Here is a 27,253-nt window from a genome sequence, read left to right as displayed (position 1 = left end):
CAGTACTCACAGCAACCTACAAGGTGGGTGCTATATTAACTCCATCTTACAGATGAGAAAGTTGAGACTCAATCTAGCAACTTGTCATTTGTATACCCATTTCTTCATTCATGAACCCCTTATGTACCAGGAGATAAGAATACCATGGAGAAAAAGATAGCGATGGACCCTGCTCGATCAAAAGTGCTGGTCTAGCTGGGAAGATGGCCAAAATTCATACCACAACTAATGAGCTGGCAGAACCAAGATTCAAACTCAGGCCTATTGAACGCCAGAGTCCACGTTTTTAACCACTCCCTGGAGGTGTCTTCCTCAACCTCCTCTACTCCACTCCCTCTGTTGTGATGTACTGATTTGTAACATCCATTCTGCTGGCAGAGGCAAATTTCAATGGGCCTTGCCATGCAAGCTGCTGCACAAATTGAGAGCTGTCAGCTTCGATCCCAGCCATGTGATCCTCGTGCGTTATCACTGGAGAATTACAGCAGGGAAGATGAATGCATAAACGAGGAGAGGCATCCTGGCCCCCCCTCCCATGACATCAGTGACATTGTTCCCAAAGAGTGTGCGCCTGAGTCCTCTGCCACCATTAATGGCAGAAGTGAGTCACTTATAAATAAGATACAGGAGCTTTATTATAATTCCATCCTGAGATTCAGAAATGCTCAGCATCACTGTGAGAGGGAGGGCAGCAGGTGACTGGGGCTTGAATGATCCTCTGCCAGGTACATCCTTCAGATACAACGTCTTGGATCAGGAGCAGTTACAGCTAATGCTTTGCCTGAATGCTAATGAGAATTACTTACAATTGCATGTAATTCTTTGCTTTTTTCCTTTTCTCTGCTTTTCCATCTTGACATGATTCCGAGAACCAGACACTGGGAAATGTGATTAGGGCCATTTTGCAGATGAAAAGACTAATGCCCAAGCTCAAAGGGTTGGGGTTCTAACCCTGAGGGCTTTTTTTGTTTTGTTTTGTTTTAATCTCACCATTCTGTCTTTAAGAGACAACATTTTCAGAACTCTGGTTGTGTCCATTCATTTGGAAGGTGCACAAAATATCCCAAGTCAGTAGGACAGTCTGAAAGGCAGCTCAAGTGGTGTGTTCTGTTGAGGCTTTTGCCTTGGCTGGGACACCTTATGAAATGAATTTCAAACGTACCATGCACAGCCACTGAGAGGCCCAGGCTCAGACTTGAGAAAGATCATGAAGAGATCCTGGCTAAAAGATAGGAAGAACCCTTTACTTCCCAACAGAGAAGTCAGAAAACTGTCCCAAACCCATGGCCCACAGAACCAAGCTGAAGTCATGCAGTTCAAGCTACTGTGTGAAGGAATGAGGTTCACCGTAACAGTGCTAATTGTAGTCATGCTCAGCATCTGCATCTGCATGGTGCCAGGAGTTTCGGTAAGTCTGCCCCGCGACATTGAGTTTTGGGCTATTTAAAGCCAGGAACCACGCTAAGATTTCCTGGACACACACTTATGTCTCCCACTTGACAAATGAGAAAGCAAGAGGCTTGCACTGGTGAGGCAGCTTGCAGACGGCAGAGCCAGGGTACAGAGCTGGGCCTGTTTGATCTTAATACTACAGTCATGACAACTAACTTTTAAATAGCACGTTAATGTATTACATGCCCCATTTAAGTGCTTTGTGCATATGAACACAATTCTTTCAGCAACTCAGTGAGGAAGGTGCTATGAACCTTCCTATTCTAGAAATGAGGAAACTGAGAAACGAGAGTCGTAGCAACTGACCCAAGGCCACAGAGCTCAGAAACAGCACTGGGATTTGAGCCAGTTCCAGGATCCACAATTTTGCTCTCCTCCCTATCCCTCCTCTTTGTTAAGGACAGGCCATTCCATTTCTGCTAGGTACAACTCACTTGTGAAAAGGAAAGTGCAAACATGGACTTCTGAGAGAGTCCAGGGTCAGGAGGTTCGGATACAAGTTCTTCCTCCCTTGGACACTCAGCTGAGGGCCAGGAGGGAGCACTTCCAGCCCAGGACTGCCCAATCTCCTCAGATCTACAGATTCCTTTGCAGGCAGCTTCAGTCTTCACCCAGCTCTGAAATCATGGACAGGGACTGCTGGGCCATCTCTTGCCTCAGAAAGGATCAACATCACACTTGAAAATGGTACCAGGCGGTCCCTCCCCTGTCCACAGACCCTCCCTCCTCCAGGGGAAATGCCTCTTGATAGAGCCAGGCAGCCTCAGACAGACTTGGGCTCTGATGAGGCTCCAGCCAGCCCTGAATCATACTAGCATATTTACATGGGGCTGTCAGGGATTCCTGTGAATGATAACCCACTCAGCAGCAGGCTTCCCGCAAGACACCCATCAGAGAAAAAGAAAGTGGTGTGCACGCATCAGGGACCCTACTCTTTACCTTTGTGCTGCCAGCCACAAGTAGGAGGGCCCTAAGGTCCTATCTGCAGCCTGTTTCACTGATAATCTGGAAGGAATCAAGTAAGATTTGTGTTCAATGCCAATTCTGCCACAGACCAGCAGGACAAACTCAGGTAAGTTACTTAACCCCTCTGAGCCTCAACAAACGATCTGTTCAATGAGGCTGTAATAACAGTGCCTATCTTGTAAGGTTGCTGTGAGAACTAAATGGGATAATGCATAATGACACTATGATCCGTCCTCTCTCTCTCTTCCTCTCCCAGTCTACGCTCTTTCCTGGCTGCCAAGAATGGGGCTATATCATACCCCCAAATCACCTTTCTTCCATGTTCTGGAGATAGACTCCATCTGTGCTCCACTCACAGGGGCCTACCCCCCCATCCAGGAATGAGTTACCCCAGAGCATTCCAGTCAGGCTCACATAGTAAGACAAGCACCGGTCCTCTCTTGTCAGGTGCTAGGTCTGAGGTGGGAGCCCCCTACCGGAGAACAGCGATCTTGCCAGGAGCATCTCTGAACTATCGGCAGCCAGGCTGAGCGGACACCTCAAAGACATTGAAGGATTTGGGGGGGTGGGGTAGGTGGGAGGTAATCACCCAGAGAGAGAAAGTGGCTTCCATAAAAGACTGCTGCACTCCAGATTCTGCTCTTCACTTCCTTGGCTCCTTCCAGAAAAATCTAGAGCAACTTCCAGAATCTGGTCCCCTCTCACGCTTGCCCTGAAAGAGCAGCCCCAATGCGCTTTGGCAACCGAAATCCACACGCTGGCAGTAATGACAAACCATTTTTCCAAAGGATCCTCCAAGAGGTACACTGAGGATGTGTACCATCCCTCCTGGGCTTGCAGCCTAGTCGCAGAAGGCCGCTGGCCGTGGTCTTGACCTTCCCATACTGGACACTTGGTGACGTTGAACCCAGGGCTTGCCCGTGTGAAGTTAAGTGGTTTGAGTCAGGCCAACTGGGGCTCAAAACCCCGGCTCTCTCTTTGACTCGGTTGACCCCCTGGGCACAACTTTCCCTAAGTCTCAGTTTCCTCTTCTGTAAGATGGGTGTAACAATACCTGGTTCCTGGCATTACAGGGAGAATCCCAAGAGGTAATGGATGCCCAGCGCCTGGCACACATTAACGCACTCAGCAAATGGATTGGGACTGCGGTCAGCATCCAACTCAGAGTCAGGGCAGCTCTGGGAAAGCTGGAGACTCGCCCTCTCAGCCCCGGAGCCCCAAGGCAGATGCCCGGGGCGCGCACCCTGGCGAACCCCGTGGAAGCCACAGGTGTCTGCGCGTCGGGGCGCGGCGCCAGAACGGTGTATCAGGGAGGGTTCCCTGCAGCAAGCCGCGTTGCGGGACCCGCCCCAAGCCGCCGGGGTCCCTGGAGACCCCAAGCGCGCCCACCCCGCGCCAGTCGGCTCCCGCGGTCTCCTCTGCTCCACAAGGATGCCCAGATCCCAACGGCCAGCGCACAGCCTCGCCCTGCCGCTGCGGGCCCGCTGCGGTCCCTGCCCTCGCCCTGCCCGCACCCTGCCCGCGCTCCGTTCTGACTCACCGGCGCCGGCTCCGGGGAAAGTTTGGTGGCGCCGCGAGTGCGGCGGCCAGGCTGCTCGGGGCTCCGCGGCGGCGGCTGCGGGGGCGCAGAGTGAGCGGACAGCGAAGGCGGGGCTCCGGAGGAGGAGCCGAGCCGAGGGGGGCCAGCGGGGGAGGGAGGCGGAGACCCAGGCCCGCGGGCCTGCAGCGCCGTCGCCTCGGGCGGACCTCCCACGTCCGCCCCCACACCGGGAGGGGGCGCGAACGGGCGCTATGGGGCGCCAACGGGCGCTATGGGGCGCCTTGGGCTCTGAAACCTTCTCGCACCTCCCGCCGCGCACCCCAGCCTCGGGCTGGGCGCTGCGGTACGTCTCCTCGGGGTTGGAGAGAGATGTGACAAAGGGTCAGAATTTAAAAAAAAAAAAAAAAAGATTGGTCAGAACCCTGGCGAGAACTCCCCACCGCCACTCTCAAAGACCAAAATAGGTAAGTCCAGATAAAGAAGGAGAGATGGAAAGTCAGAGAGGAGATGATGTTTGTCAAAGTCAACCACAGACCAAAGGATAGACAAAGACATACAGTGATACCCCACCTCCACTATCCTTGCTGGAGAGGCCAAAATAGAAACAGACAGACAGAGCCAGCCAGACCAAGAAACAATAAGATTGACAATAGGCACCCTACCCTAGAGGTTTCATGGGGAACTAGAGAGACCTCCAAGGTCTAGAACAGTACACCCTTCCTCTATTTCTCCGCAGCCCCTCCAGATGAGCTCCTTTCAAAATTCCATTGTGTTTCAATTAGCATCCTGTGCTAGACTGAATCTAGAGCTGGGGCCAGGGGAGGCTGGGAGGGGAGGGGTTATTCCTGGCAACTTGAGAATTCTTCTTACTGGCTGCTTTCATTTACAAAACCAGGGAAAAGAGGCAAAGTTTTCTTTCCTCAGTACCAGGAAAACTCCATCTGAACCTCTAAGCCGTTATGACCTCAGATCTTATCTCAGTGCTTCAGAAGAGACACTCAAGTTCAGAGGGAGAGAAGGCTGTTGAGGAGGAAAGAACTTTGTGTTTGGAGTTTGGGGGGGGGCAGGTAGGGTGTGGGTTTGGGGCATGGTGGGGCTTTTAGCTTCCTCTGAGTAGAAGGCAATTCCACTTAATAGTGGGATCACATAGAGCTAGTTTGAGGCCCAGCATCACAAGCTGTGCGTGGTATGTGGTATCTTTCTGGCCTCCTGGACTACATGTGCAAAATGAGGGTGAATAAAAACAGCTGTCGTGGTGCCATGTGCTCTTCTAAGTGCAACAGGTGCTTACACATTTAATCTTCATGACACCCTGAACAAGTGGGAACAACAATTACTCCTATTTCACAGAGGAGAAAACAGGTACAGAGAGGTTAAGTACAGACTCAAGGTTACACAGCTAGTATATAGGAGAACTGGGAATCCACCCTACATAACTCAGCTACAAGGTCCAAGATCATAGTTACTGTGCTGTCATCTTCCTCTCACTGGGGCTGCTGGAAAATCCCATGAGGTCATTTACATAAGGGACTTAGCAAGTCCATAAATGGTAGCTCATAGACCACTGAGCCTTTCCGCAAGTTAGGAGTTAAAGGACTGACAGTGATGCACAGAGATAGGAAACTTTAGGTTCAAGATAGCTGGCAATCCATGTTATCGTCCTGGGTACCAGTTCTGACATTCACTAATCAGAGAGGCAAGGGATTCCCCCCTTGTTCCTCTGACCAGACCTCTGTTGATGAGCAACCCTCCCCTACTGGGACTCACTGAATCCATAATAAGCCCCTTTCTATTCCCTGGTGATTCTCTAGGGCCTCCATATTTTATACTTTGCCAGACTGATGCCCCTTTTGGAATTGAGTTAGCCCTTGGGGGAGCAACTGCTATAAATTCTAAAGGAAATGTAATCTAACCCCTCCCACAGCTGTGAGGCTGTTAAGAGTTTGGGGGGAGATTGGAAATGGCTGGGTCCAGGGGCGCCTGGGTGGCTCAGTGGGTTAAAGCCTCTGCCTTCGGCTCAGGTCATGATCCCAGGGTCCTGGGATCGAGCCCCGCATCGAGCCCCGCATCGAGCCCCGCATCGAGCCCCGCATCGAGCCCCGCATCGAGCCCCGCATCGGGCTCTCTGCTCCGCAGGGAGCCTGCTTCCTCCTCTCTCTCTCTGCCTGCCTCTCTGCCTACTTGTGATCTCGTCTGTTAAATAAAATAAAATAAAATCTTTAAAAAAAAAAAAGGAAATGGCTGGGTCCAGTCCCATCGCCTCTCATTTCTGCAAGTCAGCAAAAGCTTGGTTATTTGGAATGCCTCTCCAAAGTTTCACTTCCTGGGCTGGTTTTAGGCCTACTAAGCCCATAGTGATCACCATTTTTAGAAACATCAGCATTTTAGAAACAGCACATCAGATATTATTTGGAGCCCTGGGTGAGCAGGGTGTGTGTTTTTTCATTGTGGCATTTGGAACTGATATATCATAACCCAGGCCGCATCCTGGGTGTGTGGGACGGAGGTGGGTAACCAACTTACTAATAACATGCAGGCAGCAGAAGAAAAATAATTGTAAGCCCTTTGCTAATGCTTATCATGTGCCAGGCTCTAAGAGCATTAGACATAATTGAGTACACTTACTCTGCACAACAATGCTATTAGCAAGATACTCTTAGATTCCTATTTTGCAGATGAGAAAAGTGAGGCACAAATTTCAGAAGAGACTGGGGTACACAGCTAGTAAGTCATTCCAAGATCAGATGGTCAGGAAGCAGCTGAACTGGGTCTGGAACTTGGATTGGCCTGGCTCCCCAAGCCTGTTCCTACTTCTGTGCTTTTTGGAGGCAAGCTAGAAAAGGGGGACTATTTGAGCCTCTGAGTCAAGATAGGTAGATGAAAGGTAGATGGATTAAGAAGGGTAGATGCAAGATATCTGCTCTACCACTTGTTAAGTCAGTGCTCACATTGCTTCTCTGAGCCTCAGTGACCTCATCTGTTAAATGAGAATAACACCTGGGTCATATCAAGGATTTTAATGATGATTCTTCCGGTGGCAGGGAACATAAACCCAATTATAACCAGGTTCAGCCAAAAACTGTTCTGAACTGAAAAATTTCAGAAGACATTTTGGATTCAGACATAGTCCATGCTAGAAGCTCAAAGGAAGTTGTCATGAATCTGTTTCCCTCTGTGTCTTGACTCTGTTTTCTTTTGTGTCTGCTTTATTAGAAGGCTGGGTCTTTCCACAGACAAGCAAGGATAGCCCATTAAACAACCTCAAGGCAAAGAGATCACTTCCTTCCCAACACTTCCAGCCAAAATCCCAAGATGTTCTCCATTGGCTTGGATTGGGTCACATGGCCAGACAAACCCATCCTACCTGTTCTGATTAGCAAGGCCTGAGTTACATGCCTGTGGCTAGAGTCAGGGAGTGGGGTCAGCCCCAAATAAGTGATAGGGATGAGGAGTGCATGGGAGATAGGTCTGTAAAAGAAAACCAGGGTGCTATTAGCAGAATAATGGAGCATTGGGGCTGGACCGGCACAGATGTCCAGTTTCTCAGGGAACCAATATTAGGATTAAATACGTTCATGTGTGTGAAGTGCTTGGTTGTGGTGGGTGCTCAGGAACTGAGACCTAACTCTTGGGAAACAGGATTCATGGCTCACCAAATCCAGGCCAACTGCTTCCTTGTTCACATGGGGAAACCAAGAAGGTCCAGAGAGGAGAATGGCCCAGGTGGCCCAGGTGACCAGCCACAGAACCCAGTCATAGAAGCAATGTCCCTTGAACTGAAACAAATCCCAGTAAAAGTCTCAGCTGAGAAATTTGAGATCGCTCTCACTAGCCAAAGGAGTTTTCTTTGCATTTGCACAGGGGACACAGGAAATCACAAAGTCCTTAAGACCCAGAGGAAATGAACACCACTTATGTTGGACTCCAAGACCATGCAACAAGCTATGGATGGGTTGATGTGGGCAGAATGCCCAGTCCAGCTCCCCACCCAGCATATTATGAACTCGGCCATTTCCTCTTGGGACTCTGCACTCTGGGTGCAGAGAAATCCAAGTAGTCGTTTTTCAGATAGCTGCCCAAAGAAGGCAAGATGGCCTTTCTCTTGTTTTATTTCCTGCTCAGTTTGTAAGAACAGATGTTCCACCTTCAGGGCCGAAGTGGGCCAAGTAGCAAGAATGTTATTTAGAACTATCAAAATTGACCCTTGCAACTTGGCCCTGATGCAGTTCCAAAGTTTCTGGCCTTGGGCCATTAGTGTGACTTCTCCACTCTAACTTTAGTTAGACTGGCATGCTGTGAAGCTTCTCTATTTAAAAGGTGAGCAAGAATGGCAAAAATCAACCTGGAGTAAGACCGACCCCTTCCTTCCCCGCTTAAGTAAGCACGTAGGACTGCAGTGCACACAGCTAGCAGAAGCATGAATCGATGTAGACTTCCCGGAGGGCAATTGGGAACCGAATGTGGAAGACTTTAAAAATTTTCAGTCTATTATTCCATGCTCGAAGAGTTCTCCTTGAGAAAATAACCATGAATATCACCAAGATATACATCAAGATGTTCATTGTAGGATTGCCTGTAACAGGAAAAGACTGAAAATAATCCACATGTCTGTATAGGAAACTGGTTAAATAAATTATGGTATATAGATAGAATAGACCTGTTAAGGTCATCTTAGACACTATAGAATTCTGTGGAAATGGGTGATGATATGAATATTAAGTTAAAAGGGCAAGTAACAAAAGACTGGTACGGATGAGCTCATTTTGTGAACAAGTGTATCTATGTATAAAAAAACTCAATAGTTGGGGCGCCTGGGTGGCTCAGTTGGTTAAGCATCTGCCTTTGGCTTGGGTCATGATCCCAGAGTCCTGGGATCAAGAGCCACATTGGGCTCCTTGCTTAGCAGGGAGCCTACTTCTCGCTCTGCCTGTTCTGCCTGCAGCTCTCTGTGCTCCTGCTCTGACAAATAAATTCATAAAAAACCTTAAAAAAAAAACCTTCAGTAGTTGTATAAGGCATAGTAGGAAGGAGAAGATAGGTGCTTTTGGTTTTAACTCCTCTGTATTTCCCAATATTTCTTTAGTAAATTTGTATTACTTTGGTAATTAGGTAATTGCCCAATAACTGTTATAAAAGGATTTATGTTTGGTTTCCTTTTAGAAAAGCACCTTCAGGGCACCTGGGTGGCTCAGTGGGTTAACCCGCTGCCTTCAGCTCGGGTCATGATCTCAGGGTCCTGGGATCGAGTCCCGCATCGGGCTCTCTGCTCAGCGGGGAGCCTGCTTCCTCCTCTCTCTCTGCCTGCCTCTCTGCCTAGTTGTGATTTCTCTCTGTCAAATAAATAAATAAAATCTTTTTTAAAAAAGTGAATATTGTATAATTCTACTCATATGAAGTTCAATAACTGGCAGGACTAATTTATGGTTTTAGAAGTGGTTACCTCTGGGAGAGGGATGGGGAATGGGACTATTATTGACCTAGAAGAGGCACTGGAAGCAGGTGCTAGAAAAATTCTATACTTTTGATATTTGGGATGGTGACACAGGTACACAGATAGGTAAAAAATTTAATATCTGGGCATTTTAATATGTAGAAATCAGTTTTTAAAATCTCATTTTAATTAAAAAACCCAACGGCTGTGAGTCCCAAGAGAACCTGACTGGGGGTGAGGGTGGGAGGATAAGACTGCAGATGAAAGCAGCAGTCAGACCTGACGGAGCCTCATAAGCCAGAGGGAAGCTCAAATGGGGAGGGCCTGAACAGTTGTGGTCAGATCTGAGTTTAGAAAAGCTCCCTCAGGAGGGAGGGAGGACAGTGGTATAGAGGAGGTTGCAATAATCCAAGAGGTGGGGTATGTGGTCTGAGCTAGAGCTGGAGAAAAGGGGACTGGGGTTGAGGGAAGAGCTTCCAGGGACACTGCGGAGAAAGGCTTTGGCAACTGATAATATTGGCAGGAAGTTAAGGAAACTGTCAAGATCTCGCCTTTCATGTCAGGGAGGAGCCAAATGCTGGGAAAAAAAAAAATCAGAGGAGGTAACATCTATAAGTGTTGTAGTGGTTGGCTAGATGTTCTTTCTGTCCAGTCCCTGTTTCCCCCTTTCTGTTATGATAGAACTCTGCTTTTTCTACAGAGAACTGATGGCTTCCTAATCTCAGGCCATGTGCCTAAAGTGGGGGTGATCCCACCTCTCAGGTGTAGGACATGTGACACTGGCCAGTCGGCAAGTTGCAGCTCTCTGGTGGAACGCAGTTCAGGGATTGACACATGACTTAGATTGATCCAATGAGAGTTAGCCCTGGAAATTCTGCTGGAACTCTTGGCAAAGAATCCCCTCTTTTCTTCTGGGTTTGCTGAGCTGGTGGACTGGAAGCCTGAAGCTGCTGATGGCTCTTTTCGCCACCAAGAAGGGGGGAAAGGCTGCCTCAGAATAAAGCCAGCACTTGAGTAAACAGAGCCCTATGTCTGATGATATTGCTTGGGCTTTTAGATCCAGTCATGCCTGAAGACTAACCTGTACTTTTTTCTTTTATGTGAGGTTTTTTTTCATTATTATTATTTGAGATTTTTTTAGTTATTTATTTGACAGAGAGAGAAATCACAAGTAGGCAGAGGGAGGCAGAGAGAGAGGGGGGAAGAAGGCTCCCCACTAAGCAAAGAGCCCAATGTGGGGCTCGATCCCTGGACCCTGAGATCATGACCTGAGCCAAAGGCAGAGGCTTAACCCACTGAGCCACCCATGTGCCCCAAACCTGTACTTTTCACTTTAGTTAGCCAACGGTTTCTCTTCTTGGAGTAATCCTATTTGAGTTGGGTTTTTTTGTCACTTTGAGCTGAGAGAGTTCTGATGACCATAGGCTCCACTGAAAAGCTTCACTTAGTACAGAGCTTCTGTTAGGAATGATGTAAAAGCTCTGGGAATGGGTAGTGGTGATGGTTGCACAACACAGTGTATTTTTTGTTTTGTTTTAATATTTTATTTATTGGGGCACCTGGGTGGCTCAGTGGGTTAAAGCCTCTGCCTTCGGCTCAGGTCATGCTCCCAGGGTCCTGGAATCGAGCCCCACATTGGGCTCTCGGCTCAGCAGGGAGCCTGCTTCCTTTCCTCTCTCTTTGCCTGCCTCTCTGCCTACTTGTGATCTCTGTCAAATAAATAAATAAAATCTTTTTTAAAAAGATTTTATTTATTTATTTGAGAGAGTGAGAGAGAGAACATGACTGGAGAAGGTCAGAGGGAGAAGCAGACTCCCCACGGAGCTGGAAGCCCCATGCAGGACTCGATCCCAGGACTCCAGGACCATAGACCTGAGCTGAAGGCAGTCGCTCAACCAGCCGAGCCACCCAGGCGCCCTGTGTATGTTCTTAATGCCACTGTACTCTTAAAAGTGATTAAAATGGTCAATTTTATGCTGTGTGTATTTTGTCACAATAAGAAAATTTAACAGACACTTTTTAAACAATATGTTACTAGAGACAAGCAACCCATTCCCCACACAACAGGTACAGGGCTCCTTTGATGCACATTGGATCATCTTTATTGAAAATCATCCGGAGGCTTCCCATCCCACTTAAAATTCAGTCCACACACCTTCCCAAGGTCTACAAGTCTCCTTCTCATCTACCCTTGTACCCTGTCCTCTTGTCTCACCCTCCTCCCTGGGCTCACTACCTTCCAGCTATGCTAGTCTCTTTGCGGCAGGCAAACACAGCAATCTTTTGTCCTGTCTTGAAGCCTCTGCACTTGATGATTCTTCTGCCTGGGATACTCATTCCATGCCCCCAACCCCAGGCCAGTCTTTCCACGGTCACCTTACCACCATTCTGTACTCAGTTGCCACCCTTCAGAGAAGCCTACCCTGGTCAAAGTAGTGGCCCTGCCTATCATTTCACCCTTCGTGGTTGTCATAGATGTCTGCAGTGATCTTTTTCTTTGCTGGTTTGTTCATTGTCTCACAGCCTACATTTGAATGTATGAGAGCAGCTAGAGGGCCAGAACTCTAGCTTGTTTCCCTCTGTGTCCCCAGCACTTAGAAGAGTATGTGGTCCACAGTATGTGTTTAATAAATGGTACTGAATGGACTATTTGCACAGGTAAGCTCCTTACAGTTAATTCTGCAAGTGGGGAAAACTGAGCCCAGAGAGGTGAAGGGACTTATCAAAGGCATCCTACAAATCACTGTCAAAAGACAGAACTAGACCCCGGACAACTGGTTCCACATTCAGTTCATTTTCTGTAATTCCCCTCCACCTCTTTTTGCCAAAAGACTTGCAAGGCTTGAGCGATTTTCCCCTCTGATGCAAGTATATCAGAACAGAAGGAACAGTGAACTAGAGGCCAGGAGACCTGGGAGCTGGATCTGGCTCTGCCATCCACACACCCTCCAGAATGGGTCTCCTGGAGGACAGGGGCTTTGCTAGCACCCGGTGCACTCACAGTACAGGAGGTGCTTGGGCAAGGTTTCCTGAATGAGTAAGTGACTGCTTGCATGAAGAAAATGGGTGTCAACAAAGAGTGGTGGTTAAGATCTCAGAGTCTGAGCTGGATAGATTTGAATTCAAATCCTGGCTATGCCACTTTCCAGTTGTTGGACATCTGATCTCACATGAAGAATATATTTGCCATCCTCTGTGATAGTTGGTCTCCAAGACGGGTCCCAATGACCCTCACCCCCTGGTATTTATGTTTGTGTGTAGCCCACATTCAATTAGGGTTGGCCTGCACTGACGCACAGAATACCGCAGGAGGGACAGCGTGTAACTTCTGAATCTAGATCATAAAAGGTACTGCAGGTCCTCCTGGGACTCCTGGATGGTTCATTGGATAAACCAGCTATCACGGTGTAAGGACACCCAAGGAGTTCTGTGGAAAGAGGGACCAAGGCCCCCACACTTCCTAACAGCCAGCACCGGGTTGGGAACATATAAGCAAGCTACCTGGAACTGGATTCTTAAGCTCAGTCAAGCCTTCAGATGACTAAATCTTCTGCTTCGTGAGAGACCTTGAGATAGAACTGCCCATTCAAGGTACTCCTGAATTCTTCACCCACTAAAACCATGAGAGAGAACAAATGATTATTGATGTTTCAAGTCACTAAGTGTCTGGGCAATTTGTTATACAGTAAAAAGTAACTAATCTATCATATTCATCTTTATCGCTGACATTTGCTGAGAGCTTACCATGTGGTTTTTCATTTGAACCCTCCCAGTCATGCTATGAGGTGACAAGACAAGAAAACTGAGGTGTAGGGCAATGAAATCTCTCTGTGCAGAGCCCTTGAACTTAAGAGCTTAATGGTCAGGCCTGAGAGTCCAAAACTCAGTATGTATGACCCAAGGCAAATACAGCTCTAGGATCCCAGGAAGGAGAGTTGAATTTTGGATTCTGGTTTCTGATAGTTTCTCATAGGTAGAGAGAACACCCAAAAGCAGCAGACATATCCTCTTCCCTTGAGTACCTGACCACAGGAGGTCAGATGCTTATGAATAGCATATGGTGTTCTGTTGCTGAGAAACACACATGTTTACACAGTAGTGATGAGAAATGATAACCCTTCATAAGGGTCCGGCACTTTGCATATATAAGGCTTCATACCTGCAGAAATCCATAGACTCCCACCTGGCACGTAAAGCATGGATTTATGGACTGAATGTGTTCCCCCTCTCTCGAATTCATATGTTGAAGCCCTAACCCCCAATATATGGTAGGTATTTGGAGGTGGAGACTTTGGGAGGTAATTTGGGTTAGATGAGATAATGAGAGTGGGACCTCATGATAGGATTAGTGGCCTTATAAGATCAGGCACCATGGAGAACTTTCTCTTCCTCCCTCACTCCCTCCTTTCTCCTTCTTCTTCTTCTCTCCCTCTCTTTCCCTCTCCTCCCTCTCTCTCTCCCCCTCCTTCTTTTTCTTTCTTCCCATGGACACACATAGAGAAAAGGCCACAGCAAGAAGGTGGCTGTTTATAAGCCAGGAAGAGAGCTGTCACCAGAACCCAACCACCTCACACCCTGATCTCAGAGTTCCAGTATCCAGAAGTGTGAGAAAATAAATCTACGTAGTCTAAGTCACGCAGTTCGTGGTATATCACAGCAGCCTAAACAGGCTAAGACACATGGCAATGTACATTTTACAGATAGGGACACTGAGGCACTGGAAAAGTTACAGGACTCTCAAAGAGTCACATGGGCTTTAAATGGCAGAGCGGAGGTTAAAGCCTGGCCATTGAGTGTCCTTACAAGTGCAAAGGACTGTCAGGGGTTCCTCTAAGGGAGGTTCTAGGAAGAGGTAGCAGGGTTCTGAGAAGTGGGGGGTGGCCTGATGGAGAGAATGGGGCATGGAGGACCTAAAGGGGCAGGGTGACCCCTTGGGAGGCTCCTGAGGGGTGTGAAGACAAAAAGGGAACATAGGTGGAATGGAAAGAATGAGCAAGCCTGGGTGTGTGGAAGAGGCTTGGCTGAAGGAATTCCAGTGGTAGGTACAATTGCAGCAGGAGGGTTTTGCAGAGTGAGAGATCTTTGGCCCCGGAGCTGGGGCCAAAGTCAACCATGGTGCCTAAAGTGGGAAGAAAAGCTTATTTTGCTTCTTGGGTAGATTTATATTCACAATATTTTGCAACCATCACCATTATTTATCATTACCTTAGAAGACAACTCCCTATCTCCCAATTCACCCTCCCTCATTCCTTGGCAACCACTAATCTACTTTCTGTCTCCATAGATTTCCCTGTTCTGCATTTTCAGATAAATGGAATCAACCCTACCACATGCTGCCTAATGTGACTGTCTTCTTTCACTTAGCCAAAGTTTATCTCTGGTTCTCAGGGTTGATCTTTGTTGTAGCAGTACTTCATTCCTTTTTAGGGCTGAATAATATTCCATTGTAGGGATATTCCACATTTTTGTGTATCCATTCATTAGTTGATGGACACTGGGTTGTTACCTCCTTTGGGCTGTTATGAATAGTGCTGCTATGAACATTCTTGTCGAGGTTTCTGTGTGAATATATGTTTTTTGTTCTCTTGGGTATGTACCTGGAAATGGAATACCTGGATCATATGGTAATTCTGTGCCTAACTTTTGAGGAACCATCAAACTGCTTTCCAGAGCAGCTGCACTGTTTTACCCTCCCAACCACAATGTTTGAGGGTTCCAAAGTCTCCATATCCTTGCCAGCACTTGTTGTCTTGTGTTTTATATAGCCGTCCTAGTGAGTGTGAAATGGTATCTCATTGTGGTTTTGATTTGCATTTCCCTGATGACTAATGATATTGAGAATCTTTTCGTATGCTTCATATACTTCTTTGGAAAAATGTCTGTTCAGATCCCTTGTCCATTTTGTAGTTGAGTTGTTTGCCTTTTAGTATTGTTTTGTGAGAATTCTATATAGACTCTAGATACTAGACCAATATCGGATATATGATTTGCAAATATTTCTTCCCATTCTTTGGGGGTTGCCTTTTTCTTTCCTCCCCTTCTCTGATGGGTAGGGCTCTTCTGGGGCTGGTAGGGACCTTATCCCTGGGGCCAGAGCACTGAACACTCTCCCACCATGGAAACAAGTGTTTCCTCAGAGGTCTTACCCAAGAGGACATGTTAGTCACATCTAGGCACTCAGGGCGTAAGTCTGAAAATAACATGTCCCTTCCCTCTTGAGCTGCCTGTCTCCATGAACAATACCTACAATCACCCAGACTCTCAAGGGAAAACTCCAGCGCCCCCTCTGGCCACCAGCCATTTGCCACTATAGCTCTCACCTTCCCTCTTCTCTCCTCCCCCCACACCCGAGTCTGGGCCCAGGTTACCTGAAGGATTTCAGTCGTTCCATAATTGTCTGTAGACCTCCCCGCTTGCTTCTTCCCATCCATTCTGTCTTCCATCAGTGCAGAAGCAGAGTGACTCTTCTTAAGTAAGCATCCCATCATGGTTCTCCCCTCACCGACTGCTCAATGGCTAAAGTCAAGAGAGAAGACCCACGCGAAGGCAAGGGCATTTGGTTTAGACTGCTCTCTCTACCCTCTTTCTTGAAGTGACTCAGCCAGACCGAACCTTCTCCCAATTTCCCAACTTGCCCCGCCTCCACGCGGTGCAGAAATCACTCACTCTGACATAAAGAGATGGCAGTGGGGAACTCCAAAATAGGTCATGGGTTGGGCAGCAACAGGTCAGGGAAGAGCCGGTTTGTGTGAGGAAGGGGGAGGGGAAGGCTGCAGGGGGAGGGAAGGGAACCTCTCTCACGCATGTGCAGTAATGCGCTTGGATTTGGACGTGCAGGCCTGCTCAGTGGACTCACCTGAGTCTCTGGGGTGTGTGAGAGCCTGAGTCAGCCCCAGGTATTAGGAGGCAGATTCCATTGCCCACCACCTTCACCCCCGGCCCTCTCAGATTCCTCAAACCCCAGCACTGAAAAGCCTTAGAGATTCTGTGGCCCACCGCTCATCCCTTTGCCTCTATTAAAACCCCATTCTTCCCACCTCAGAAATGGAAATGATAACACCCTCTGGGCGGTTGTGAAGCTCAAAGAACATGTGTGCCTGGAAAGCACATCTGGACTCTTCCACTAACTTTTAGAACACATGGGGACACTGAGGCCCAAAGAGACAAACTGGTAGTTTTTGACCTTGACTGTGGTAGAGGATCACTATGAGAATTTGTTGAGAATAAGGATCCCTGGATCCTACTGCAGCTTCTGGCAGGTGTCCTGTTATCTGTATTTTTAAACGGGTGACTCTGCTGGGAATCAGGGGAGCAGCTGACTGCTCTGAGGATACACAGAAAGGTGTGAGAGGGCAAGGGGGCCCCATCTTCTGAGGAGGTCTGGTTCTCTTCCCAGGATCCTGAGATGTGCCTCTGGTGAGAGGTTACTGAGGTCCCAGCTGTGTGTGATTGACCACCTTAATTTCCCAGACTGGCAGCCAAAAGCTGGTTTCCCTGATGCCAAGCTGCTGGAAGTAATTTCTCCTTGCTGGATTTGGCTGTTAAGGATGTTCTGGGGAGAGAAGTCTCTTGGGGTGCAGTCCCTAATGAGATGGGAAGGGGAGGTCTAGGGAGGGAGGGAAATAGGAAGCTCCATCATACAATGAATAGAACTGAAACCAAATTAAACAGAAGACAAGTTTGTCTTGGGTCAGGGTGCGACTGCGGTGAGGAGGGGGCTGGCTAGGGCTTCAGCAGTCACCTCCTTGCCTGTCTTGGGCTCCTGGCACCTTCTTGGTTCCCTGTTTGCCCCTTCCATCTCTGGACAGGATCTGGATCTCATCCACACTCAAGCGCAGTTGTCTAGTAATACAAATCTAAAACATGATCGTAATGCTTCTTTCTTTTCTCTCTCTTTCCTTCCTTCCTCCCTCCCCCACCCCTTCCATGGTCTGCTTCCTAATTTTGACTCTGGTCTTGAGCTCTTAATCTGAATTGCTCTCCCCAGGTCTCTATTTCTTCATTTATGATTTGTGTTTGCCATACTCACTCGACAAAGCTACAGCTCTGGTCATGTCCACTCTCAGCCAATCCTGCATCCACCCCTATGCAACTGCAGCTGAACAACCGCTTCGACTGTGCTCACTTTAAAGTTCATGACCTTGGGGCACCTGGGTGGCTCAGTGGGTAAAAGCCTCTGCCTTCGGCTCAGGTCACGATCCCCAGGGTCCTGGGATCGAGCCCCGCATCCGGCTCTCTACTCAGCAGGGAGCCTGCTTCCTCCTTTCTCTCCCTCTGCCTGCCTCTCTGCCCACTTGTGATCTCTGTCTGTCAAATAAATAAATAAAAATCTTATAAAAGAAAATTCGTGACCTTGAACATCAAGAGAGCCCTTGGCGCTGCCTGGCTATTAGGCTCTACCTACCTGCCCATTGGCTCTCCAGCTCTGCTAGACTACTGCTCCACTCCTCTGCTCCCCTAAACCCTTAAGTGTCCCACACCCCACACTCTCCACTGCCTCTTCACCGACAAAATCAAAGCCCTCAGAATGTCCACATACCCAGCACGTGCTGACCCTCCTACATACTCAAGCTTCCTACTTGCTGCCACAGGTGAACGGCCTGTCCTTGTGCATTGGACTCCAGCCCCATTCATCTGCCCTCTTTTCCCACAGCATCATTTTTATTTTTAAATTTTATTTATTTATTTATTTATTTATTTATGCTGGTGGGGTTTTGGTTTTTTTTTTTTGCCCTATATGATTTTTTTAATTATTAGGTTCAATTAGCCAGCATCTAGTAAGTACATCATTGGTTTTGATGTAGCATTCAACAATTCATTAGTGTGTAGAACACCCAGTGTTCATCACCACACATACCCTCCTTAATACCCATCACCCGTTTACCCCATCCCCCATCCCCCTACCCCATCCCCCATCCCCCCATCCCCCTCCCTTCTGTAACCCTCAGTCTCGTTCCTGGAGTCCAGAGCGTCTCAGGGTTTGTCACCCTCTCTGATTTCTTCCCACTCAGTTTTCCCTCCCTTCCCATGTGGTTCTCCGTGCTATTCCTTATGTTCCACATATATGTGATTGTTGTCTTTCTCTGTTTGACTTATTTCACTTAGCATAATCCCCTACAGTTCCATCCATGTCGATCCACAGCATCATTTTTATCTCTTCTGGGTCAGTCTCATCAGCACACAAACATGCCATTAATTTCCCCCATCCTTTAAAACAACAACAAAAATCTAGGCCACTACGTGCAAGACGAAAACTGGTCCACTTTCTTATACCATAGACAAAAATAAGTTCAAAATGGACTAACAACTGGAATGTAACACCCCAAACCATAAAATTCCTAGAAGAAAACATAGGCAGTAATCTCCTTGACATCGGTCTTAGCAACATTCTTTTGGATCTGTCTTCTCACGCGAGAGAAAAAAAACCAAAAATAAATGAGTAAGACTATGCTCAGTGAATTAGGTCAAAGGTAAAAGACAAATACGGTATGATTTCACTTACATGCGGAATCTAAGAAACACACCAAACAAAACAAAACAGGAATAGACTTACAGTTACAGAGAAGGAATGGTGTTTACCAGAGGGGAGAGTATGGGAGGGATGAGTGAAAAAGGTGATGGGGATTAAGAGGTACAAAATTCTACTTATAAAATAAAACTATAATGCACAGCATAGGGAATATAGTCAATAATGTTGTAATGACTTTTTATGGTGACAGGTGGTAACCAGACCTATGTCTGGTTGTCATGTTGTAATGTATAAAAATATCCAATCACTATCTTGTACACTTGAAACTAATATAATACTGCATGCCAACTATAATTCGATAAAAAAAGAGTGATGCCATCACTACTAAAAATCTTGACTCCTCTTCCCCCTTGATGATGCCTCCATGTCTCCCTGTTTGGATTCCTTACTGCTGTATAGCAATCCACCCTGAACTTAATGGCTTTCAAACAACAACCGGTTTCTCATGTCTCCTTGCTGTGGGGTGACGGGGCTCCACTGGGCAGCTCTTCTGCTTCATGTGGTATCAGCTGGGGCTGGAGGCTCCCCTGGGCTGGGAAGTCTGGAGGCCTGTGCTTGGTGCTGGCTGGTGGCTGGAGCCTGATCTGGCCTATTGAGTGCAGGGCCTCCCCGCTCCCCTCCACGTGGCCTGCCCTGTGGCTTGGGTCTCTTACAGCATCCACCTAGGTTCCAGCAGTGCAAAAGTTGCCAGGCCATCTTAAGAATTAGGCCTAGAACGGGGGCGGTATGGCTTCTGCCACATTTTGTGGGGTAAAGTCAGTCCCAGGGACAGCTGAGATGCAAGGGAAGGGACTATACAAAGACTTGAGTAACAGGAGATAAAGTCCCTGAGGCCACCGAGCAACAAAATGCCACACTATCCTTTGTAACAAAACTCCTCAAAGAAACTGCCTGTGCTCAATCCCTCTGACACCTTCCTCCCATTCGTTGTAAACCATTCTGATCAGGGGCCATACCTGCTGCTCAATGGGTGCCCCTTTTGTCAAGGCGGCTAGTGGCCTCCTCGTGGCAAAATCCATGCTCATTTCTCAGTTCTCATCTCTCACATGGGTAAGCACAGTTGACTGCTCCCTTCTCTCTTGTCTGATTTCCGGGACCCTGTGTGGTCTCAGTCCTCCCTCTGGTCTCTCTCCTTCTCCTCCTTCTCTCTTCTCTACTCCTTCACTGGTTCTCTTCTCTCCCCAATCTCTTAACGCTGAGAAGAGCTGAGACTTGGTCTTTGATCCTCTTCTCTTCCCCATCTGTATCACTGTCTTGGTAACCTTGCCCAATGCCATTGCTTTCAATACCATTTATATGTAAGTGATCACGTTTATGTCTCCAGCCTAGACTTCTCTTGAATTCCGAGCAGAGACTGCCTGTTTGACATCTCCACCAGATACCCAATGCACAGCTAAACCCCTCGTGCCCAAAACTCAGCTACTGATTGCGCCCCCTCCCAAAACCTTGACCTGACCCCAGCTCTCCCCATTTAGGTGGGCGGCAACTCCTTACTTGCAGTTACTCAGGCCAAAAACCCCAGCATCAAACCTTATTTCTCTCTTCCTCTGACATCCATATCCAAGTCGCCATGAAATCCTGCTGGATCTAGCTTCGGAGTATACCCAGACTCTGACCACCTCTTATCCCTTCTATTGTCTGCACTCTGGTGTGAGCCACCATCCCCTCTTAGGAGGAGACTTCTCATAGCTCTTTCTGCTTTGATTTCAACCTCCAATGGTCTATTCATTTATAAGAGTTTTCTGAGCCAGGTCACATCCATCCTCCTGTGGCTCCCATGTCCCTCAGCAAAAACACAAAAATTCTCACCATCACCTATAAGGTCCTATGTGCCCCGGCCACCCTGTGACCTTTGACCCCCTACTCTCCCCTCCACTCAGTTTGCTCCAGGTGCTTGGCCTCTGATATTATACCTTAAACACAGAGACACACTCTTATCCAAAACCGCTGCATAGGTCCTCTCCCCCACCTGGAACACTCTCCCCCAGATCCCTTCAGGGCTCCCTTTTTTACTTCATTCAGGCCTTCTACATGAGTCCTTCCCTCATCTCCCTGTTGAAAATGCATCCCATCTCTGCCTCTTTGGCTCTTCCAATCTTTTCCAACCTCTCTTTCCCTGCTCTCTTCTCTCATCAATAGCTCTTAGCCCTCTAACATATCTATGTAATTTACTCATTTGTTATGTTTATTGTTTATTGTCTGTTTCACGCTGCTAAAATGGAAGGGTCACAAGGGGAAGAATCTTTGTCTCTTGTTCACAGATGTATCCTAGTGCCTAGAGTGAAGCCAGGCAGAGAGACTGCTAAAATTTTAGTTTTTAATTTTACTGTAAGTATCTTGAATCCTTTTGAGTATCTCAAATCCTTTGGGACACAAGGAAGGGTATAGACAAATTTATTCTTGCATTCACCTCCCCATCCAACCATCTATCCATCCATTCATCCATCTGTCCATCCATCCATCCAATCTACTCCCTATCCATTTGCTCATATCCATTTATCCGCTTATTACCATCCATTCATGTCTGTCCACCTGTCTGTTTATCTATCCATTCATCCATCCAACATATTTCCAAAACGATCTTTCAACAAACATTTTTAAAGCATTGACTTTGGGCCAAGCACTACGCTGGGCTCTAGAGTCAAATCCATGACAGTAAGATTCTGACCCCTGACGTGGCAGTAATAACTGTTACAGAATGTTTGCCTAAGAAAAAACCCACAACCACAGGGCCTCAAGTCTTACTGTAAAGAGTGACACCGTAAAGGACAGCTAGCAAACTGCTTGGGTGCAGGTGGACTGGGACAAGGGAAGAGGGAGGTTGCTGGCTCTTCTCCTGACTCTTGGGGTCTGCTTCTCAGAGGACCTGGACTGGCATCCTATCGCAATAAGACCATGAGTTGGGAAACTGGTTTCAAGTCTCCTCTCCCTACCAAGACACCCTCCTCCCCCGGGCCTACCCCCAGCAGGTACAGGTCTGGGACCTCTGTATTCTACTTCCTTCCAGGTCCCCAACCCCAGTCTCCTCATCTGTGAAAGGAGATAGCAGCACTTGCTTGACAGAATTAACTAATGCACGTGGGAAACTTTCTGTACCTCTGGTACTTAATCTGGGCTGCACATTCTACCCCTCAGGAAGCTGATGCCCAGTCTCCACCTCCATACTATGAAATCCGAACCTTCTGGAGTAGGGCCCAGGCATCAGCATTTTAATCATTTGGCGGTGGGGCCTGGGAATTACTATTTTTAAGAAGCTTCCAGGGGATTCTAATGTGCAGCCAAGCCTGTGTACTGCTGGAGCTGGAGCCATTTAATCAATGCCCTTTATCTATTTAATTGATTTTGAATATTACAGCTGGAGAAAAGCAGATTTAATTAGAGGAGACAAGACACTTACAAAGATGCTGAAGACAATGTCTGGACACTTTCAGGGGCCTCACTAGTTGCACATTTCTTCTTATCTTACTCTTAACTTGTTTTTGATTTAGCTTACGTCATGGGAAAAACTCATGTTCATAAAGCCTTATTTTTGGAGGAGTGAGTTAAACAAAGTAAGAGATGGAGAGAAACTCTCAAAGGTTGAGACCCAGAGAGAAGAGAGAGAGAGAGGAAGAGGGAGGGAGAGAGGGGGATGGAGAGAGAGGAAAGAAGGCAGAGGGAGAGGGGAAGGAGATGGAGAAAGGGAGGGAGAGGAAGACGGAGGAAGAGGGAGGGAGAGGAAGGGAGAGATTTTCTTGAGCTAACTGGCCAAGAGTAAGTGGAGAAACAGCAAAGAAAAAATCTGTGGAAGCACAAAAGCACTGGCCAGAGATTGTATTCCCCAGTGCCCAACATGAGCGATGAGAAAGTATGCTGGGCAGGCGCTCCCCTCCTTCCAGGGGAAGGGGGGTGTCTTGGTGAGAAGAGCCTTAGACCCACGTTCCCACCTCATGTTACTGCGATGATACACCAGTTCAGGTCCTCTGAGAAGCAGACCCCAAGACAAGAGGCATGCAAGGGATATGGGGGGGAGCCACTTGTGAGGAATAATCAAGGAGAAGAGGAGCAGAAGGAGACAGGAGAGCCTCTGCTCCAAGTGCAGTTGGACACTCATGAAAGCTGAGCGAGAAGAGTGGTGCTGAGAAAGCCGAGGGCAGGCGGATGGGGAGCCTCAGGACAAAGACTGGCTGTTAGAGGGGATCACCATTGGGAGAGAAGGCCCAGCTCTGGTATCCTCATTGTGCTCAGTGGTTGGGAGCCAACTGGGGCAGGAGCTGGAGGCAGTCAGCCAACAGCATGCATCCCAGCAGGGTGACTTAAAGGGGCAGCTCTGTGGCCCCCACAGACACCCAACAATGGAAACATTCATCCATCCAAGCAATGTTATTAAGCTCATGATAAACATAAAGACAGTGTGGCTATGACAGTGAACCAGGCAGGCATGTCCCTGCCCTCCAGGAGCTTTACACCACAGCTGGAGAGACAGCATTACACAGTGAAGTAGTCACAATTAAGAGATGCTAGAAGGGTCCAAAATGAATGGATGACCACTTGATTTACCATCTAAATCTAGACCCTTTGGAAAGCGAACATGAGGGCTGTTAATAATTATGTCTGGACAAATGGCATAAACTGGGACTATTCTGGGCAAACTGGGATATATGGTAATTCCAACATAGAGAAGCACCATCTAGCCAGGGAATCAGGGAAGACTTCCTTGAGAAAGGGACGCTGGAGCTAGGATCTGAAAGACATGTAGAGGCTGACCAGTGGTTTGGGCTGCCATTATATGTGATCAGAGCCTGGTGATGCCCCCTGTATGCTGGTGCCACAGGTGTCAGTTCATCCTTTGCTGATTGATTTCTCAGTCTTAGGGACTCCCATGTCGGGGATGTCACCATAGCCTGGAAGAGCACTGCCTGGGATTCTTCTGATGGCACTGAAATGGAAACAAGGGCACCTAAAAGAATCTGTCAGTGGCTCTCCTTTTGCCTTTGATTATGTTATTCTGGAAAGAGAATAAGGGAATCTGTTGACATTTGATTATAACCAATATTTTCCTTTAAAAAATTATTTTAATATAAATTAAATATATATTTAATGTATTATATATTTAATAATTTAATATAAATTAAGTATAATAAAAATTTTAAATGATTCAAAAATTTTTATTTTTTGATTTAACTTTAAATCTAAATTATAATTTAACAAATACATAGTATTTGAATTATATATATTATATATTAATTGAGTCTATATTAATATATTAATTACATGGTTAATATATATTAATTTATAATGATTGATAATAATATATAATTCTATATTAATTATTATATACTATATTATTGGTTTTAGAGGTAGAGGTCAGGATTCATCAGTCTTATCTAACACCCAGGGCTCATTACATCACGAGCCCTCTTTAATGCCCCTTTTAATCTCCCAGTTACCCCATCCCCCACCCACATCCCTCCAACAACACTTTATTTCCTATGATTAGGAGTCTCTTATGGCTTGCTTCCCTCTCTGGTTTCATCTTGTTTTATTTTTTTCTCTTTCTCATGATCCTCTGCTTTGTTTCTTAAATTCCACATATGAGTGAGATCATATTTTCTCTGACTTACTTCACTTAGTATGATACCGTCCAGTTCCATCCACATCATTGCAAATGGCAAGACTTCATTTTCTGAAGGCTGAGTAGTATTCCATTATTTTGTAAAAGACTTTACTTATTAGAGAGGGAGAGAACATGAGCACAGGCCCCTCACTGAGCAGGGAGGCCAGCATGGGACTTGATTTCAGAATCCTAGGATCATGAGCTAACTGAAGGCAGATTAACCAACTGAGCCACCTAGATGCCCCCATTTTTACCTTTTCTGAAACATCAATGAAACTGTTTTCCACTTATCTTTCTTAAAATTGTTGTAAAATACATAAAATTTTCCATTTTAGTCATTTTTAGGAGTACAGTTCCATGGCACTGAGTACTTCCACTGTTGCGCAACCAGCCCCACCATTCACCTCTAGAACTTGTTCATCTCCCCAAACTGAAACTCTTGTTAAACACTAACTCCCCAATCCCCTCCCCCAGCCCCTGGCACCCACTATCCTACTTTCCATCTCTGTGAACTTTATTCCTCTAGGGAAGTCACAGAGGTTAAGTCATACAGTATTTGTCCTTTTGTGACTGGCTTAATTCAGTTAGCACAATGTCTGTCCTTGGATCATCCATTTTGTGTCAGGATTTCCTTCTTTTTAAGGCTGAATAATATTCCATCGTATGAATTTATCATATTTTATTTAACCATTCTCATATCAAGGGACACATGAATTGTTTTCACCTTCTGGGTACCGTGAATAATGCTGCCATGAACATGTGTGTAGAAGTGTGTAAAAGTATCTCTTCAAGTCCTTGCTTTCAATTATTAGGGTATACACCCAAAAGTGGAGTTGCTAGGTCATACGGTAATTCTATGTTTAATTTTTTCAGGCATAACCTCACTGTTTTCCACAGCATTTACACTATGTCACATTCCCACCAACAATCTATAAGCCTTCCAATTTCTCCACATCCTCTCCAACATTTGTTAATTTCTCTTCTAATTTTTTACAGGGACTTAAAATTTTGAGATCATTATAGATTTATACACAGCTTTAGGAAATACTGTGGAGAGACCTCATATACTCTTCCCGCAATTTCTCCCAATGGTAACACCTTTCACAAGTATAGCTTAATATCACAACAAGGATACAGATTGATGCAATCTGCTGACCTTGTTCAGATGTCAGTTTTATAATCACTCATGTATGTGTATGTGCATGTGTGTGTAGAAGCAGTTTTTTGCAAATTTATCCTCTGTATACATTCATGTGACCCTCCCTCTGTAGTCAAAATACAGAACAGTTCCATCACAAGGATCTGCAATAGGGATTAAAAAAAACCTTTTGTTTTGGAAAAGGTAAAACTACACAAAAGTAGAGAGCATAGTGTAATTGACACCATATGCCATCAGCTAACTTCAGTAACTCCCAATTTACGGCCACTTCCATTTCCTCTGTAGTCTTGCCCCCTCCCATATTATTCCGCAGCAAATCCCAGGCTTCTCATCACCTCAACTGCAAGCATATCAGACTAAGTTTAAGAGACAAATGCATCACTTTTAGGCAGAACCACAATACTACCCTTGAGTTCTATCCCCTGCCCTTAGCCAGCAATAATCCCCAAAAGGGATTCCCAGGGAATTGGCTGATATTGTAGCTTCTCCAAGCTACATCTTAGGAAAGGGCACACGTTGGCCATGAATAAGTTGCCGAAGGATAACAGACAATATAGTAACAAGTTCTTTTTCTCCCAGACCCCACAACCAATCCATCACTCTACCTCCAAAACAGAATCAGTATCCAACCCCATGTCTCCACCTCTGCTCCTGTCACTGTCCCAGCCTGCACCATCTCTCGCCTGGGCTGCCACACAGCCTCCTCTCTGCTCTTGCTGCCTCCACCTCTGCCCCCTACAGTCTCATCTCTGCACTGAGCCAGAGGACCTGTCAAGAAGGAAGGGAGAGCATGCCCCTCCTCAGCTCAGCACCCTCCAAGAGCTTCTCATTTCATTCAAAAGCCTAGACAGTTGCTCCCATGCAACCTCCCATTACCTGCTGATTTCATCTGCTCCCCTCACTCTGCTATAGCCAGAGGCCAGTCTGCTGTGGCATAGATGCCCCAGGCACACTCCCACCACAGGACCTTTGATCATGCTCTTCCTTCTGCCTGGAATACTCTTTTCCACATGTCCACTCAAACTTATTCCCTTCAGGTCTCTGATTTAATGTCATTGTGTAGCTTCTGTTTGCATGCCTGGATCGACTCAACACCTATTTCTACCCTGCTCCTTCTCCTGGGTGTTGACTCTAGGGACTAAACAACAGAGCCTTCACCCTCTGGCTTCCACTGGGTTTGGCCCATGGAGGGCACCTCAAGAAGGAGTGAGGTCAGTTATTTATTCCCTGCACTCCTTCCCAGGTGACTGTGGCCCTGTCAGGTGGCCTCTCTACACCACCTCTGTCTTCTGTCATGTGCCCTCCCTTGCCAGCCTCAGGGTCACTGTCCCTGTGGTTTCTCTCCATCCTGCCCACATCATTATGAATACTTTCTCTGCTAACTCTCATCCAATGATCCACTTCAGTGTGCCAGCTGTTCCCTGCTGGGATGCTGTTGGGTGTGGTAATCTCAGTGAGCTTGTCCCTGGCACCCAGTATAAAATTGCACCCTCCCACATGTCCACACCCCTTCTGTATTCTCTGTTTTATGTTCCTCAGCATTTCTCACCATCTACTGTGGTAAATATTGTACTTACCTA

At 46.8% G+C, this 27,253-nt stretch overlaps 1 protein-coding gene across 1 annotated transcript in view; it reads right to left on the bottom strand.

Annotated features, from left to right (window-relative positions):
• HRH1 (histamine receptor H1) overlaps positions 1-4,175 on the bottom strand; it is an 80,944-nt gene extending 76,769 nt beyond the window's left edge. The window contains exon 1 of the mRNA XM_045989807.1: positions 3,959-4,175. The gene's annotated coding sequence lies outside the window, so the exon portion shown is untranslated. The remainder of the gene's footprint in view (positions 1-3,958) is intronic.
• Between the last annotated feature and the right edge of the window lie 23,078 nt (positions 4,176-27,253).

The sequence above is a fragment of the Meles meles genome, chromosome 20 (genome assembly GCF_922984935.1).
Source record: "Meles meles chromosome 20, mMelMel3.1 paternal haplotype, whole genome shotgun sequence".
NCBI classification, from domain to species: domain Eukaryota; kingdom Metazoa; phylum Chordata; class Mammalia; order Carnivora; family Mustelidae; genus Meles; species Meles meles.
Note: the sequence above shows the minus strand (reverse complement) of the source record. Positions and strands in the feature narration are given on the sequence as shown.